The following is a 13,628-nucleotide window of genomic DNA, read 5'->3' as shown; positions in this document are numbered from 1 at the left end:
CCATGGGTCTCTTTAGCCCTCAAAGGAACCAATATCTGGGGGTTGTATCTGCTTTATCTGTCTCTCTGACTCTGCTCAGTTGTGCATGAGGGCAAACCTTCTGCCAGCCTCCAGACTCTTTTTTAGAAACTCGTAGCCATATAAACTCATTTCTCCTTTCCATTTCCCCCTTACTTTAGGTCAAACAGCATTTTAAAGTCATGGTATTTTATGTAGACATTACATCTACTTTTAAAAACAATCATTTTCTTGTTAATGTCTCCTTTTGTTGCACTGTTTTGAGATAGTATGTTTTATATGATTTCTTCTTTTTCAGATATAGTGAGAACCTGAAACTAGACCTTAGTGTTTCAGTTTCACAAGAAGTTTGCAAGAACAGGATGGTCATGAAAATCCTGCTGGAAATACCATGTCTGACTTTTCACCTCAAAGAAAATGGGATGCAAAATGAAGATATAGGAATAATTCCCTGGCCCATCAGTAATTAATATGCATTGAGGGAAGCAGATTTGGCTCAACTGATAGAGCGTCCGCCTACCACATAGGAGATCCAGGGTTCAAACCCAGGGCCTCCTGACCCATGTGGTGAACTGGCGCACTCGCAGTGCTGACATGCACAAGGAGTGCCATGCCATACAGGGGTGTCCCCTGTGTAGGGAAGCCCCACGTGCAAGGAGTGTGCCCCACACACAAAAAAAGCGCAGCCTGCCCAGGAGTGGCACTATACACACAGAGAGCTGATGCAGCAAGACGATGCAACAGAAAAGAACACAGATTCCTGGCGCCACTGACAAGAATATGAGCGGACATAAAAGAACACACAGCAAATGGACACAGAAAGCAGACCATAGTGGGGGGCGGGGAAGGGGAGAGAAATAAATAAAAAATAAATCTTAAAAAAAAAATAAGCTTTGAGCTTATTGTTGTCAAGGTGGCTAACATTCAATATACTGATTTTTTAAAAATTTCTTTGTCTTTATTTTTTTCAATGTTACATTAAAAAAATACAAGGTCCCCATATACTCCCCCACCCCCCTCACCCCACTCCTTCCACAATGACAACCTCCTCCAACATCATGGGACATTCACTGCACTTGGTGAATACATCTCTGAGCACTGCTGCACCATGTGGCCAATGGCCCACACTATAGTCTACACTCTCCCCCAGTCCAACCAGTGGGCCATGGAAGGACATACAATGTCCAGTAACTGTCCCTGCAGTATCACCCAGGACAACTCCAAGTCCTAAAAATGCCCCCACATCACATCTCTTCTTCCCACTCCCCACCCTCAGCAGCTACCATTACCACTTTCTCCATCTCAATGCTACATTTACTTCCATTACTAATCACTATAGTTCCAGAATAGAATATCAGTAAGTCCACTCTGATCTATACTCTATTCCTCCATTCTGTGGACCCTGAGATAGTTATGTCCACTCCACCTCTGTATCAAGAGGGTGCTTAGGTTCCACTTGGATGATGGATGCAATTCTCTTGCTTGCAGTTGTAGGCATTCTTGGCTCCCCAGAGTGGTGGTTGACCTTCACCTATCTGTTAGCTGGCCGGGGCAAGTCCAACAAACCAGAGGGTAGGAGTTGCAAGTCTGTTGAGGCTCAGAGCCTGGCTATCACATGGACAGTCCAGAGATTCAGTCCCCTGAGTATACACTAAACCCAAGCACCAACCACAGGTCCAGTAAAAGTGACAGGAGAGGCCCATGAACAAAGATCACATCTGAGTCCAACTCCATCACACTCAGGAACACAAACTCCAAAGTAGGCCCAACTGACATGGCACTGAAGTCCATCTGCCATGACTGTAGAACCTGTGGGTCTCTGTAGCCCTCAGAAGAACCAATACCTGGGATTGTATCTACTTCAGCTGTCTCTGGGACTCTGCTAAGGTGTGCATAAGGGCAACCCCTCTGGTGACCTCCTGGCTCTTTTTTGGAGACTCATAGCCATATCAACTCATTTGTCCTTTCCATTTCCCCCTTTTATTCAAGGTCAAAAAGCATTTTTAACTCCTGATATTACATGTAGGCTGAGATAGATAGTCTGCTGGTCTGAGTTGACCCTTTTATTCAAGGTCGTTCTCTAGCCATATCATATCATCAGCTGGTACTTGGTAGTAATCCCTCGGTGCCAGGGAAGGTCATCCCTGGGAGTCATTTCCCACACTGGGGGGAAGGCAATGCACTTATATGCTGAGTTTGGCTTTGAGACTGGCCACATCTAAGCAACATGGAAGCTCCCAGGAGGTTAACTCTTGGACACCCTGCAGCTCTAGGCCTAGTTCTTATTTCAGGCACACAGGCTCACAAGCATAGTCATTAGCATCAAGGGCTCATTGTTGGACCCTCCTTATTGGTCTTAGCCTTTTCACTCGGAGGATTGTTGCTATTCCATTAGGAAATGTGACAGAGCTCCCCCAGCCAGGAACTCAGCACTCCCCCAAACGTCATTCCCAACTGTAACCACTATGAAAATATCCAAACATTTTTATGCACCCTGCACATATGCCCTGGAGAACTCCCTCCCAACCATGCACCCCCACCAATAACACCCCACACCAGTATTCCTCCCCCACCACTGTCGAACCCCTCTGTGGTCCAAAATCTCCCTGAAAATGAAGCCAAATATATTTCCAGGTTCCTTTAATAGTAAAATAGAATATAGTGATGGGTTTAAAGGTTAGATATAGAATATACACTAATTTAGAAAAATTAAAGTAAAAATTAATTGGGGTATCAAAAATTAAAAAATGAAAAAACTTTGTTTTTGATGTTTAGCCTTTCATCACTGCAATAAGTGTTGCCCTGTATGTACATTGGCAAGGCAACTTCTTCCATCTCTTCCTCAGTATCTACATCCTTTCTTTTCCTTTTTCTTTTCTAATTATTAACCTTATCTTCACAAAACTTTTAGACCATAGTAATCCATATATACAATATACAGTACTCCCACATATTCAACATCAGACATTTTGTCCCTTCCCCAGCAATAATCTTTTTACATGTTCATAGTATATTTACTACAACTGATGTACAGATATTGAGACAATAGCTTTCAAATAAGGTTACACTTGGGTTTACATTGTGGTTTGTATTTTAGACTATACAATTTTCTAAATTTTTAGTTATCTTATGTTTTACATTATGATTTACATTTTAGCCTATAGGCCCCTAAACATTTTTGGTGTAATTTAACATGTCCTTTATCCATTCTTGCATAATCTTGTGGAGCACTTCCATTGCCCCACAGTTACACTGATTCCATCTATTCAACACCTCTTTCCCCCTCCCCTCGGGGCCCACAGTGACAATCACTCTTCATTGCTTGAAGGGCTATGTTCAGAGATACTTGCAACAATGTTGATGGCTTGACATGCTCGACTGTCCTAGTGTATTGGGAGCCACCAATTCTCTCAAGAGATACAATTCCCTCTATTTGAGAACATCAGTCCTCCCCAGGATGTGGGTCTACCTTCACTCTCATTGTACGGGTCTCCATCCAATGATATAACCCACTATGACAAAATAAGCACTCACACACTCCCTAGAAGCCTGTCCTGTGTCAGATTCTTCTCTTTAAGCATCTTAAACAGGTAGCCTTCCTTATTATATTTTTGAAAAGGTTTTCTCAACATTATACTCTCAACCACATACATGACAATCTCCTATATTCATATGTTTCCCCACCCACCCCCCAATTTCTTGGGCCATATTACCCATCCTCCCATCCCTAGTCCCCCTCAAGCCCACAGAGCTCCCCTCAAAGGTATCCTTATGCCCCCATTTTATCCCTTTCCCGTACAAATACTTACCTCCAGCTTATCATAGATTTCACCCAGGTAGTGTCAGCTTGCAACCTTCCTCTACCCCCCAAATTCCTTTAAGCCTATCATCTGGTCTCTAGTTCTCTGAGGCAGCTTGGTTTACTTATTTCATATCATTGAGGTCATGTAGTATTTGTCCTTCAATGCCTGGGTTGCTTCACTCAACATAAGGTTCTCAAGATTCATCCATGTTATCACATGTGTTTATAGTGTATTCATTCTTAAAGCTGAGTAGTATTCCATTGTATGTATATACCACATTTTATTTATCCATTCTTCTGTTGATGGGCATTTGGGTTGATTCCAACTTTTGGCAATAGTGAACAATGCTGCTATGAACATTGGTGTGCATATATCGGTTTGTGTCCTTGTTTTCAGTTCTACTGGGTAAATACTCAGCAGTGGAATTGCTGGGTCATATGGCAAATCTATAGCTAGTGTTTTGAGAAACTGCCAAACTGTCCTCCAGAATGGCTGGATCCTTCTGAATTCCTACCAGCAGTGGATGACTGTTCCCATTCCTCCACATCTTCTCCAGCACTGATAGTCTTCTGTTTTTTTCATAGCTGCCAATCTTATGGGAGTAAGATGGTATCTCATTGTAGTTTTGATTTGCATTTCTCTAACTGATAGAGATTTCGAGCATTTTTTCATGTGGTTTTTAGTCATTTGTATTTCTTCTTTGGAGAACTGTCTGTTTAAATCTTTTTCCCATTTTTTAAATGGGTTGTTTATCTTTTTATTTTCAAGATATAGGAGTTCTATATATATGCAGGATATAAGTCTCCTATCAGATAAATGGTTACCAAATATTTTCTCCCATTGTGTAGGCTCTCTTTTCACTTTCTTGAAAACTCCTTTGAGATGCAGAAGGCTTTAATTTTGAGGTAGTCTCATTTATCTATTTGTTCTTTTGCTGCTTGTGCTTTTGGTGTGAAGTTCATGAAGCCATTTCCAATTACAAGGTCCTGTAGATGGTTCCCAACATTGCTTTCCAAAGTCTTTATGGTCTTGGCTCTTATATTTAGGTCTCTGATTCATCTTGAGTTGATTTTTGTACTGGTGTGAGCTAGTAATCCTCTTTCATTCTTTTACATATGGATATCCAGTTCTCCAGGCACCATATGTTGAAGAGGCCATTCTCTCCCAGTTGAGAGGGTTTTGTGGCCTTATCAGATTTTATATGACTGTATATATAAGGATCTATATCAGAACTCTCAATTCAGTTCCATTGGTCCATGGGTCTATCCTTGTGCCAATACCATGCTGTTTTCACTACTGTAGCTTTGTAGTATGTTTTGAAGCCAGGTAGTGTGATTCCTCCAATTTCATTTTTCTATTTCAAAATGTCTTTGGATATTCGGGGCCTCTTTCCTTTCCAAATAAATTTCATAGCTAGTTTTTCTAGTTCATTAAAGAATGCTGTATTGATTTTTATTGGGATTGCATTGAATGTGTGTATCAGTTTGGGTAGGATAGACATCTTAATAATATTTAGTCTTCCTATCCATGAACAGGGAATGTTCTTCCATTTATTTAGGTCTTCTTTGATTTCCTTGAACAGTTTTGTGTAGTTCTCCCTGTGTAAGTTTTAGTTAAATTTATTCCTAGGTATTTGATTTTTTTAATTTACTATTGTAAATGGCATTTTTTTCTTGATTTCCTCCTCAGATTGCTCATTATTGGTGTACAGAAATGCTACTGATTTTTGCTCATTGATCTTATAACCTGCAACTTTACTGAACTCATTTATGAGTTCTAGAAGCTTTCTTGAAGACTCCTCAAGGTTTTCTATGTAGAGGATCATGTCATCAGCAAATAATGAAATTTTGGCTTCTTCCTTTCCAATTTGGATGCCTTTCATATCTGGTTCTTGCCTCAGTGCTCAAGCAAGTACTTCTAAGACAATGTTAAATAGAAGGTGTGATAGTGGGCATCCTTGTCTTGTTCCCGATCTTACAGGAAAAGATTTTAGGATTTCACCATTGTAAATGATGTTGGCTGTGGGTTTTTCATACATACCCTTTATCATGTTCAGAAAATTTCCTTGTATTCCAATCTTTTGCAGTGTTTTTATCAAGAAAGGGTGCTGTATTTTGTCAAATGCTTTTTCTGCATCTATAGATATGATCATGTGTTTTTTTCTTTCAATCTGTTTATATGGTGTATTACATTAATTGATTTTCTTATGTTAAACCATCCTTGCATACCCAGAATGAATCCCCCTTGGTCATGGTGTATAATTCGTTTAATGTATTGTTGAATATGATTAGCAAGTATTTTGTTGAGGACTTTTGCATCTAGGCTCATTAGAGAAATCAGTCTGTAATTTTCCTCTCTTGTGGTGTCTTTGTTTGGCTTTGGTACTAGGGTAATGTTGGCATCATAGAATGAGTTAGGCAATGTTCCTTCTGTTTCAATCTTTTGGAAGAGTTTAAGCAAGACTGGCATCAGTTCTTTCTGGAATGTTTTGTAGAATTCACCTGTAAAGCCGTCTGGCCCAGGGGTCTTCTTAGTTTAGAGGTTTTTAATGACTGATTCTATCTCTTTACTTGTGATTGGTTTGTTGAGATCATCAATTTCTTCTTTCATCAATAGAGGCTGCTTATGTGTTTCTAGGAATTTGTCCATTTCCTCTAAATTGCCCTCCTTGTTGGAATATAGTTTTTCAAGGTATCCTCTTATGATAGTCTTTATTTCTGTGGGGTCAGTGGTGATATCTCTTCTCATTTCTTATTTGTGTATTTGCAACTTCTCTCTTTTTTTCTTTGTTAGTCTCACTAAGAGTTTGTCAATTTTATTGATCTTCTCAAAGAACCAGCTCTTGGTTTTGTTTATCTTTTCAAATGCTTTCTTATTTTTTATTTCATTTAGTTCTGCTCTGATCTTTGTTATTTCTTTCTTTCTTCTTCCTTTGGGGTTAGTTTGTTGTTTTTTAACTAATTCCTCCAAGTGTGCATTTAGTTCTTCAACTTTAGCTCTTTCTTCTTTTTTGATGTATGAATTTATGGCTATAAATTTCCCTCTCAGTACTGCTTTTGCGGCATCCCATAAGTTTGGATATATTGTGTTATCATTTTCATTAGTTTCAAGGTAGTTATTAATTTCTTTTGAGATTTCCTCCTTACCCACTGTTTTTCTAAGTGTATGTTGTTTAACTTCCAAATCTTGGTGCCAAATCTGGGTCTCTGGCCCTTGCAGATTTCCAGCTTCATTCCACTGTGGTCAGAGAAATTATTTTGTATGATTTCTCAATGAATTCATTAAGACTTTTTCTGTGGCCTAGCATGTGCTCTATTTTGGAGAATGATCCATGTGCACTTGAGAAGAATGTATATCCTGCTGTATTCAGGTGTAATGTCATGTCTATGTCTATTAGGTCCAGTTCCTCTAATATACTTTTCAAAGTTTTTGTTTCTTTATTGATTCTCTTTTGAGATGTTCTGTCCAAAGTTGATACTGGTATATTAAAGTCTCCCAATATAATTGTAGAAGCATCTATTCTTACACTTAGTTTTTCCAGTGTTTGCCTCACATATTTGGAAGCACCCTTGTTAGGAGCATAAATGTTTATGATTGTTTGTTCTTCTTGAAAAATTATCCCTTTCACTTATACGTAGTGTCCGTCTTTGTCTCTCGCAATTGTTTTGCATTTAAAGTCTATTTTGTCTGATTTAATATAGCTACTCCTGTCCTTTTTTTTTTTTTTTTTTTTGGTTATTGTTTGCTTATAAGACTGTTTTCCAGTCATTCATTTTTAACCTCCTTGAATCCCTGGGTCTAAGATGAGTTTCTTGTAGACAACATATAGATGGGTCATATTTCCTTATCCAATCTTCCAATCTGAGTGTCTTAACAGGTGACTTTAATCCATTGACATTTAGTGTTATTACTTTCAAGGAATTACTTATATTAGCCATATTTTCTTTGGATTTGTGTTTGCCTTATGTTGTTTGATTTTTTTTTCTCTTTTTGTAGTTTTAGTTGTTCTTACACTCTCCTCCAACTCTGTCTCTCCTATTTGTTTCTTTCCTCCTGCAGAACTCCCTTTAGTATTTCTTGAAAGGCAGGTTTCTTGTTGGGATACTCTCTTAGTTTCTGTTTATCTGTGAGTGTTTTGAACTCTCCATCATTTTTGAATGCTAGCTTTGCTGAATAGAGTATACTTGTTTGGAAATTCTTTTCTTTTAGTACCTTGACTATGTCATACCACTGCCTTCTTGCCTCCATGGTTTCAGATGAGAGATCAGCACTTAATCCTATGGAGCCTCCCTTGTATGTGATGGTTCACTTTTCTCTTGCTGCTTTTAGTATTTTCTCTTTGTCTTGTGCATTGGATAATTTGACAAGTATATGTCTTGGGGTAGGCCTGTTGGGATTTATGCTGTTCAGGGTGCATTGTGCTTCCTGGACATGTATATCCATCTCCCTCAAAAGGTTTGGGAAGTTTTCAGCCATTATTTCCTCCAACACCCCTTCTGTCTCCTTTCCCTTCTCATCTCCTTCTGGGATGCTTATAATGCATATGTTTGTGCGTATTGCATTGTTATTCAGGTCCCTAAGTCCCTGCTGGATTTTTTCCTATCTTTTTATTGATTAATTCTACTATCTATTTGATTTCAGATGTACTGTCTGCCACATCACTAATTCTTTCCTCTGCCTCTTCAAATCCACTGTTATTTGCTGAGAGTGTATTTTTTATTTCTTGGATTATGCTATTGATTCCCATCATTTCTGTGATGTTTTTGTGCATGATCACAATTTCTTCTGTATGCTCTCCAAGTGTTTTCTTAATATGCTTAATCTCTTCCTTCACTTCATTGAATTGGTCCATGATACATGTTTTGAGAGCTTTAATTACTTGCTCAGTGTTCCACTTCTCTTCCTGGTTTTTAGTTTATTCATTATATTGGGCCAGTTTTCCTGATTATTGGTATGGTCTGTAATTTTTTGTTGCTGTCTGGTCATCATTTTATCTTGTTGGGTTTATTCTGTTGATTATCTTCTTATTCTAGCCTTGGGGTTTAATTAGTTGTTGTTGTTGTTTTTTGTGCATGTTAAGTCTTCTCTTTGTCATTTTTTTTTCTTATTATTCTATTTCCTTGTTGTTGCCTAAGTTCCCTCAAAGGAAAATATTAGGTCCAGAGAAAGCAAAGGGGGTAAGAAAAGAAAAATATAATAATAGTACTGATAGTGAGTGTTAGAAGAAGAACTATGCGAGATCTAGGAGAATGTATATAGAACTCATGGAAGCTGTGTATAGTTATAACCATAGAAAAAGTGGAGTACCTATAATAAGATATTAAACTGAACATAGGGAGGAATATACTATGAATTAAAAGGTCACTGTGGTCAGGAGAGAGGGAGAAAGAAAAGAGAGGACAATAACATAAAAAGTGAATAAATGATAGAAGAGAGATTAGAGGTATTAGAGATAAAAAGTCAGAAATATTGGGGGCTAAACAGAGAGAGGTGGAATGTAAGAGAAACAATAAATGATGGAGCAAAGAATGATGTAAAGGAAAGGGGATAGCATTGGTAGCCAAAATCAGTACACACAGAAAAGAGAAAATTGAGGATGAGGAAGCACAGCAAATAAGAAATATTGCCTGCAGCACTAATATAAAAAAAGAAAAAAGGAGAAAGAAAGAGAGAAGGGTAAAAAAGCAGAGAGAGGGGAGAAAAAAGAAAAAGAAAAAGAAAGGGTGATGGGGGATAAAGAGGAAGAAAAAACAAGAAAACAGACCAACAAACAAAACCAGACAAGGCCCCAGGCAAAGAATCCTCTTTACAATTGAATAAACTGCTTAGGAGTCTGACCTTCCCGCTTTCTCCCTTCCTTACTTCCTTCTCTCCCAAGGCAGCAGGAAGGCTGTGTGAGGGCTCCTGTAGGAAATTCAAATGGGTCCCTTATGAACCAACTCACCTGAGAAAATAATGACTCTTAATTTGTTGAGAGAGCACCCACCCCTTGCCAGGAACCCTAAATATGCTATTGGAAACCTGTAAAGCATGTCCTACTGTCCCTCTCCCTTAGGTGTGCTACAAGGGGGCTGGTTAATTTTCTGACTCTCCCTTCTCCCAGACCAAGTTTTCTATCCCAGGGCGTTTAGGTAAATTGGCCTCTCTCACCAGATTTGCCTCTTCTCTATTCCTAGGCTCTCCCCAAGTCAGCTGATATGCTCCTCCAAACTCAATAAAAAGGGGGTGCCCAGAACATTGAACCTGCACTCCTTGGCCCCTCTGCACCTCCCGTCTAAACTCTCCCACTTCTGGAGTTAGTCCACATCTGGAGGGGTAGGGCAATACTGGATTTCTGGGAGTGCTGGGCTCGGGAAACAGAGGCCCGGGAAAATGTTGACTCGGGATATTTAGTGTGGGCCATAGGGGTTCAGGGGACACAGGCTTGGGGTTCACGCATTTGGGGGACTAGGGGCTTGGAAACTCCACCCCATAACCAGCAGTTCTCTGTGAACAACGTGGCTGTAGGAGGGTAGGGAATTACCTTCCCATGATTTCCGCGCTCATTGTTAGAAACCCGCAGTTTTACCTTGAGCAAACACTAATTCTGCTGCAGTCTCTCCAGATGGATGTCCAGACATCTCCTGCCCTGCATGCTCCTGAAACAGCCTGCTCTGATAGGACTCCATCACCACACAGCTGGTCTTTTGTCCAATATACTGATTTTAGAAATAAAATATCCAGGTTTCATGCAATTCTTGAAAAGATACTTCACATAATAATTATATTCCTCATACTCAGAATCATTGGTGTCTTATTAATTATATATTCTTAACTATAATTATAAAAGACAATTCTGGCTAACTACAGTCTATCATAAATCAGTTAAAAGGCTGTCTGGGGAATGTCATATGCTATCTCTGATTTATCCTTCTGGCAAGAAGTTTGTAACACCTGAAATGCAGGGAAAATCTCCTGTGGCACTTTACAGTAACACACTTTCCTGGTCTAATGGTTCTACTGAATCAGACTATCCTAGGTAGGACCCGGGAAACTTCAAGTTATCTCCAAAAACTTCCAGATGAGTTTTTCAACGTAGGTTCAGAAGCACTGCACAAGCAGCGAGAAGCTGTAGTTTTGGTTTTTGTTCTTTTGATTTTGATTTTGCACTATATTAGATTTACAGAAAAGTTGCTAAATTAGTACAGAGAGTTCCCATATACCCTTCATGCAATTTCCCTAATCTGGAACAGTTGTCAAAAGTAGGAAATTAACACTTTTATATTATCATTAACTAAACCACAGACTTTTTTCAGATTTTACCAGTTTTTTCACTAATGTCCTTTTTCTGGCCCAGGATATCACACTATATTTAGTCAACATGTCTCCTTCATCTCTTCTAATCTGAAGGTTTCTTTGTCTTTCTTGTTTTTCATGACCTCAATACTTTTAAAGAGTAGGGGTCAGGAATTTTGTAGAACATCCCTAAATTGCAGTTTAAAGTTTTCTCATTATACTGGGGTTATGAATTTTAGGGATGAATACCACAGAGGTGAAGGGGTTTTCACTGTCTTATATCCAGGGAATATGATGTGAAAATGACTTCTCACTGGCAATGTTAACCTTGATCACTTGGTGAAGGTGGTGTCTTCCAGGTTTCTCCACTGTAAAGGGACAACTTTTACTTTTTCTCCTAATGCAATTCATTACATAGAATCACAAATATAACCCACACTAAAAGGGAGGGGTTTTAAACTCCATCTCCCAAAATGGGGGCAAAAGAATATCCTCATATATCATTTAGAATTCTTCTATAAGGAAGACTTTTTCATTCAATCGTATATTTATATTAGTACAAAGTAAGAGACATTTATTTTATTCTTTGGATTATAATCCAACACTATTACTCTTTATTCTATTGCTCCAATTGTTCCAGTTTGCCATTTCAAGTCCTACCAACTTGGCTCCTGTGTCCTTTTAACATGTCCCCCATCTTATTTTTTTTTCTTCTTTTAAAACACATTTTCTTATTCCTGGCACTACAAGATACTCCAGGCTCATCTTGTATTTTCCCTGACCCAACCCTAGAATCAGTTATTTCTTCATGGAGCCTTGGTTCCTTTTATTAGAGAATGCTATTTAAAAAACAAGATCTGGGGAGTGGCATATATGGAAACCTCCTATATTTTTTAATGTAACATTTTGTGTGATCTATGTATCTTTTAAAAATAAATTAAAAATATATTAAAAAAACAACAAGATCTGGCCACAGAATATACTCATTGCTACTGAAATGGTACTGCTTCTAGGATCTCTCAGTGGACACAACCCATATATACACACATCTATTATTATTCTCTCTCTCAACACAAGTTTACATTGATGTCTCCAACCCTAATCTAGCACCACAGGATTTATCCTAGCCTTCCCCATTTGCTTATTTGTAACCTCCGTCTCTGACAGTGAAAACCTGGCTCCCATAATCTACAATTTATTTATATAGTTGCTTAACTCTGTATACATGTAACATAGTTTCAAGATTCCTAACCCACACCCCTGTGAGAATTACATTTACCAACTAGAGTACCGTGTTTATGGGTGGTTCTTTTTTGTATTTAGCTTTGTGGTATTTAGCCAAAACACCATTTTCCAAAGTTATTAAAGTCAGCTCCTTTTTACCTGGCCAGTTTGTTTTTAAACAATTTTTTTCCTTTGTTATATTTGTAAATTTAAGCTCAATGTGTAAAACAAGTGCCAGCCAAAAGGAGAAAATAAAACTCATTCCCCAATACTATGACTCAGGGATAACAAGATAATCACTACTTAAATTTTGGTGTAATGTGTGTGTGTTTAATTTTTATTAACATTGAGATTATTCCTTGTATTCTGTTGTATTTTTTTCACCTAGCATCATCCATCCTGAGAAACTGTAAGTTTATAAACAGAGGGCATCCCGATAGGATTTGCATTTTAAAAGACTACTCTGGTGACATGTGGAGAATGCAATGGAGGAAGAGGGAAAGATGGACACATTGAAATTCAGAAACATTAGTTAGGTAGATATTACAATTGCCTAGACTGAGAGATGATGTGTGACTGATTTAAAGTAACTAGTTACAGTGAGATTCAGAAAGAGCCAATGGATTCAAGAAGCATTTCAAGAGAGAAGTGGCAGGATTTGAGAGCATGATCATATGTTGAAATAAAAACTCTGGTGTTTTAAGAGTAATGGATCTGTCCACAGTAATGACATTTACCAATGTTCATATGGAACATGAGGTCAAGGAGGGGTTTTAGAGAGAAAAGAAAACATAATAGCTTTATTTTTGGATGTGTTGAGTTTGATATCCTTCATATCTTCCAGCTGCAGCTATTTGATGATCAGTTAGAAGTTCATGCCTGGTGCTCAAGTCAAGCTGGAAGGCGTAATTTGTGGAGAAAATGTTGGAGTTCACACTAAGAGATTGAGTGAGATCATTCAGGGTGATTTGTAAAGCTGAAAAAAAGAACAACAAATACAGTTAGAAATTAGATAACAGTTAAGATTTGGGCGGGGGAAAGGAAACAGCAAAACAGGTAGAGGAGGGGGAAAAGTGGCCCTAGCACTAGGAAAAGAATCAGTGTGAGCCGTGTGTAGAAAGTAAAAGGAGAAAGTTCAGAGAATGTAGTGGTCAACAATGTCAGCACTGCAGTCACAAAAGATGAGATTTCCCAGGACCGATAGAGGTGAGAACGCCGAAATAACACGTCAACTCTCTTTCCAAGAACATGAAGGTGAAAATAAGCAGTACTACAGAATGGTATTTTGAAGAGAATTTAGGTAGAAGA

The sequence above is a fragment of the Dasypus novemcinctus genome, chromosome 11 (genome assembly GCF_030445035.2).
Source record: "Dasypus novemcinctus isolate mDasNov1 chromosome 11, mDasNov1.1.hap2, whole genome shotgun sequence".
In the NCBI taxonomy this organism is placed as follows: Eukaryota; Metazoa; Chordata; class Mammalia; order Cingulata; family Dasypodidae; genus Dasypus; species Dasypus novemcinctus.
This window is presented reverse-complemented; position numbering follows the sequence as displayed.